Raw genomic sequence first — 6252 nt, 5'->3', positions numbered from 1 at the left:
AGAGATAAAGCACCAATGTCATCATATCATATTCGGGGTGTCATAGCAACTATCAACATGACTTACCACTGTTGATGTTGACCTTGACCACCTCGCTGAGCTAGTGTTTATCAGGTTTCTCTACCCTATTTCCTCTCTCCCCACTTCTATCAGTGAACTCTTTGGAAGGCAGTCACTACGCGCAGCCCACACTTAGAGACTGGAGGATTATGCCTATAAGAGGGCAGAGTATCTACATGAATTATTTGAAATAGATTCTGCATGGGATATTTGTCTATTTCCCCCATTTATGTACTGAATTGTTGACTCATGTCAGTATGGACTCATGGATATTTATTTTATACTCTGGCTTATAATCCAATACTATTTTATTTTGTTCCTCAAATCATCACAGTTTTAGCCATCACAGAGCTCTTTCACTTGGTTCCTGTGTCTCTTTGACATATCACCATCATTGTGGATCTTCTTGAACACTTCCTTATTTTCTCGCAGTAAAAGATGCTCTAGGATCATCTGCATATTTCCTACTCCAGTCCTAGAACCAGCCATTTCTCAAGGAGCTCTGGTTCCTTTTATTGGAGAATGGTGCTACAAACCAAGACCTGGGTTCTGGGTGTGATGACTGCCCCTGGGGAATTGTTGCTTCTAGGCCTTATCAACAGACAGTGCAAGGAAATATATGTGTGTATACTAACTTGTGTGTGCACGTATCTATAAATATTTTTATGTGTCACCATCTGTATCTATATTAAGTTAACATGAGTTCATACTGATGTTTCCAAATCCAATCCATTACCACGTGGATTATTCAAATTACTTTTCCTTGCTTCCCTATAACTTTTTCACTTCAACAGCGAGAAACCTGGCTTCAGCCATCTACCGTCCATTTGCTTAATTGCTTAATCCGAGTATAAATGTATAGTAGTTTCAGAACTGTTAACCAATATCCTAATGGGAAACAATTTTATCAACTAAAGTGCTTATATACAGTTCCTTTTATCTTTTAGTCTTATAGACTCTATTCATTAGCTTAGTACATTTCTCCCCACCCTCTTTGGTTATGCTGTTTAATACATTTGTAATACAGTTAGATTCTTTTGTCATATTCTGCATTCCATCCTGGGATTCGCTGACCTGCTAAATGACTTTTTAATATTTGCATACATCAAGGTTCACTCTTTGGGTTGTGGTTCTATGGGTTTTGATAAATGCATAATCTCATTTATCTGCCATTATAGTCTCATACAGAATAGTTTCACTGCTCTAAAAATTCCCCTGTGCTTCTCCTATTCAAGCTTCCCCCAACCCCACCATTGTACTCGCACCAAACCTTTGGCAACTGCTAACCTATTTACTGTCTCTAGAGTTTTGCCTTTTCCAGAATGTCATATAAATGGAATCATACAGAATGTAACCTTGTAAAATGGCTTCTTTAACTAAGCGAAGTGCATTTAAGGTCCATCTATGTCTTTGCATGGTTTGATAGCTCATTCCTTTTTATTGCCAAATATTACATTATGTGATGTACCACAGTTTATTCCTTTACCTATTAAAGGTCATCTTGTTTTCTTCTAGTTTTTGATAAATATGCATAAATAAAGCAGCTATAAACATTCACATACAGGCTTTTATGTGGGCATAATTTTCAAATTATTTGGGTAAATACCGAAGAGCATGATTGCTGGATTATATGTTAAGACTCTTGTTTAGCTTTGTGAGACACTGTCAAACTGTCCTCAAAAATGGCTGTACCGGGACACCTGACTGGCTCAGTCGGTACAGCACATGACTATTGCTCTCAGGATTATGAGTTCAAGCCCCATGTTGGGCCTAGAGCTTACTTTAAAAAAAAAAAATGGCTGGACCTTTTTGTATTCCCACAAGCAATGAATGAGAGTTCCTGTTGTTCTATATCCTAGCCACCAGTTTTGTCAGAGTTTGGATTGAACCTTTCTAATAGTTCTGTAGTAGTATCAAATTGTTTTCATTTGTATCGCCCTAATGACAAATGATAGCAGGTGTCTTTTCATCTCCTTTTTTTCAGCTATATATCTTCTTTGGTAAGATCTCTGTTTAAATCTTTCACTCATTTTTTTAAAATTAGGTTGTTTGCTTTCTTATTAAGTTTTAAGAGTTCTCTATAGGGGCACCTGGGTGGCTCAGTCGGTTGAGCGTCCAACTTCAGCTCAGGTCATGACCTCACGGTTGGTGGGTTCAAGCCCCACACCCCATGTCAGGCTCTTTGCTGACAGCTCAGAGCCTGGAGCCTGCTTCAGATTCTGTGTCTCCCTCTTTCTGCCCCTCCCCCACTCTCTCTCTCTCTCTCTCCTTCAAAAATAAATAAACATTAAAAACATTTTTTTAAAGAGTTCTCTATATATTTTGGATAGAAGTCCTTTATCAGATGTGAATTTTGCAAATATTTTCTCCCAATCTGTGGCTTGTCTTTTTATCCTCTTAACAGTATCTTTTGGAGTGAGGAAGATTTTTTATTTTAATGAAGTCAAATTGACCAATTTCATGTTTTGGCAATACCAAAACCACAGTCACCTGGGTTCTCTCCTATATTTTCTTCTAGATGTTTTATAGATTTTCATTATAAATTTAAGTCTATAGTCCAATTCGTTTTGAGTAAATTTTTCTGAAAAGTATAAGGTTTGAGTGGAAGTTCATTTTTTGCCTGTGGACGTCCAATTGTTCTAGCACTATTTGTTGAAAAGATTATTCTCTCTGTATTGAATTGCCTTCGTTCCTTTGTCAAAGATCAGTTGACCATTTTTGCGTAGAACCAGTTCTGTGCTCTCTATTCTGTTCCATTCATGTATGTGTCTATCTTTTGGCCAATACCACCCTATCTTGAAAACTATAGTTTTATAATAGGTCTTGAAATCAAGTAGTGTGAGTCTTCCAACTTTGTTCTTCTTCAGTACTATTTTGATTGTTCTAGATCTTTCGCCTTTCCATACATAAACTTTAGAACCAGTTTTTGATATCCATAAAATAACTTACTGGGATGTGCTTGGGATTTCATTCAATCTATAGATTGAATTAGGAAGATCTGACATTTTTAACAATATTGAGTCTTCCAATCCATGAACACAGAATATGGCTCCAATTATTTAGATTTTTGGTTTCTTTCATCAGAATTTTGTAGTTTTTTTTTCTCATATAGATCTTATGCATATTTTGTTTGAAATACCTTAGTATTTCATTTTGGGGGGTGCTGATATAACTAGTAATTCACTTGTACAATGCTGGTATACAGGAAAGCAATTAACTTTTATATATTAGCCTTGTGTCCTACAACCTCTACATTATTTCTAAGAGGTTATTTGTAGATTCTTTGGTTATACATAGATAATCATGTTATCTGCAAATAAAGACAGTTTTATGTATTCTTTTCCAATCTGTATACCTTTTTATTTCTTTCTCTTGTCTTATTTCACTAGCTAGATCTTCCAGTATGATATTAGAGTGGTGAGAGAGGACATCCTTGCATTGTTCCTGATCTTAGGGAAGAAGTCTCCTTACCATCAGATATTATTTTACCCGTAGATATTTTTTTGTAAACGTTCATTATCAAGTTGAGAAAGGTCCCCTCTATTTCTAGTTTGCTGACAGTGTTTGTCATGTTATATTCTTGTCCTGCATCAATTGATAAAATTATGTGATTTTTCTTCTTTAGTCTGTTGATATGATAGATTGCATTAACTGATTTTTAAATGTTGAATCAGCCTTGCATAACTGGAATAAATCCCACTTGGCTATGGTGCATAATTCTTTTTATACATTGATTGATTCACTTTGCTAGTATTTTGTTGAGCATTTTTGCATTTCTGTTCATGAGAGATATCAATCTGTTGTTTTTCTTTCTTGTAGTGTCTCTATCTGGTTTTGGTATTAGGGCAAGGGTAGCCTCAGAATGCATTAGGAAATACTCCCTCCACTTCTATTTTCTGGAAGAGATTGCAGAGAATTGGTATTGTTTAATGTCAGATGTTTTTCTTGCATCAGTTGGTAAAATTGTATGATTTTTACTCTTTAGTCTGTTAATATGATGGATATATTAACTGATTTTCAAATGTTGAATGAGCTTTGAATAACAGGAATAAATCCCACTTGGCTATGGTATATGATTCTTTTTACACATTGATGGATTAAAGTTGCTGGTATTTTGTTGAGGATTTTTGCATGTCTGCTCATGAAAGATGATCAGTCTGTAGTTTTTATTTCTCGTAATGTCTTTATCTGGTTTTAGTATTAGGGCAATACTGGCCTGATAGAATGAATTCGGAAGTATTCCTTGCTTTTCTTTCTTCTGGAGAGATCACAGAGATTGGTATCATTTTTCCCCTACATACTCGGTACAATTCACCAGTAAAATAATCTGGGCCTGGTGCTTTCTCGTGAAAGGTTATTATTTGTTGATTCAATATCTTTAAAAGGTATAGGGATATTCAGATTACTTACTTCTCCTTCTGTGAGTTTTGGTAGATTGTGTCTTTCAAGGAAATGATCCATTTCATCCAAGTTAAGAAATGTGCGGGCATAGAGCTATTCATAGTATCTCTTTATTATCCTTCTGATGTCCATGAGATCAGATTAGTGGTGACGGTCCTTCTTTCATTTCTGATACTGGTGATTTGTGTCTTCTCTATTTTTTTTCTTGGTTAGAGCCTGGCTACAGTTTTATCAATTTCATTGATCTTTTAAAGAACAAGCTTTACGTATAGTACAAGTACCTTAAGCCTCTAGAGTATTTCCAATCCTTTCCTCGCATTTTGTAACTTTTCTGTCATAAATTCATTTCACTTCAGATGTCATTCATTTATTCATGTGTTATGATCACTCAGTACTACTTCAATTATTTAAGAATAAAAATTAAAGATTTTATTGTATTTTCAGTTACTTATTCTCCTTTGCTCTTCCTTTCTTTATGTAGATCCAAGCTTCTGACCTATATCATTTTCCTTCTGCCTGAAGAACTTCTTTTCACATTTCTTGCGGGGCAAGTTAGCTGGCAATGAATTCTGTCAGGTTTTGTTTGTCTGAGAAAGTTTTTATTTCTTCTCCACATTCTTTAGATATAGAGTTTAGGTAGGTGATTTTTTTTTTTTTTTTTACCTCCAACACTTTAAATATTTCACTGTACTCTCTTCTTGCTTGCATGGTTTCTGATGAGAAAGCCACTGTAATTCTTATCCTTGTTTCTGGTTAGGTGAAGGGTTTCCACTCTTCCTGCCCCAACTTTTCTGGCTTTTTTGAAGATTCTCTCTTTCTTTTTTTTGCAGTTTGAATATGATGTACCTAAGTATGGATTTGTGTTTTTGTTTTGCTTGAGAAATTGGTATTTTTTCCTCCTGGTGTTTTCTGAGCCTCTTTGATCTGTGGTTTCCTGTCTACCATTAGTTTTGGAAAGTTTCAGCCATTATTACCTCAAATTGTTCTTCCACTCCAGTCTCTTCTCCTGGTATTCCAATTACATGTATGTTACACTTCTTAAAATTGTCCTATACTTCTTTTCTGTTTTTTTTTTCCCATTCTTTAGTCTCTTTGCCTTTCAGTTTGAAAAGGTTCTGTTAACCTATTTTCAACCTCATTGAATCTTTCCTCTGCCATGTCAGATCTACTGATGAGTCCATCAAAGGTATTCTTTATTTCTGTTACAATGCTTGTTATTGTTAGCATTTCCATTTGATTCTTTCCACAATTTCTGTATCTATATGTAACATAACCCCTCTATTCTGGCATGTAACCTACTTTTTCCATTAAAGTCCTTACATATTAATCATTGTTACTTTAAATTCCCTGTCTAATAATCCTGACAACTGTGTCATATCTGAGTCTGTCTCTGAAGATTGCTTTATTTCTTCACACTGTGTTTTATCTGGCCTTTATGCATGGCTTATAATATGTTGTTGAACACCAGACGTTGTATTGGGTAATAGTAATTGAGGTAAAGAGGTCTTTAGTGTAAGGACTAATGTTAATCTGGCTAGAAATTGGACTCTAGGTGCCAGAGACTTCAAAATCCTCTAGTGTCCTTCCCCAAGACAAAAACAAGGACACTTCCCAAAGTATTCTCTCTCAGAAAAAGTCTGTCTTGCCCCTCTTTCAACTATAATCCACCTTTATTATACTGGAGCCCTGTGGGTGTGGTGATAAGTATGTGAGAGGTTAGGTTGTCTAATCTTCTGCTTAAATCTCAGTGTTTTAGCGGTTTTGTGTCTCAGATCGTTAACCTTTATAAGT

Source organism: Herpailurus yagouaroundi, unplaced genomic scaffold (genome assembly GCF_014898765.1).
Source record: "Herpailurus yagouaroundi ecotype Mexico unplaced genomic scaffold, PumYag 67793, whole genome shotgun sequence".
NCBI classification, from domain to species: domain Eukaryota; kingdom Metazoa; phylum Chordata; class Mammalia; order Carnivora; family Felidae; genus Herpailurus; species Herpailurus yagouaroundi.
The sequence above is the reverse complement of the archived record's forward strand: the minus strand, read 5'-3'. Positions refer to the sequence as shown.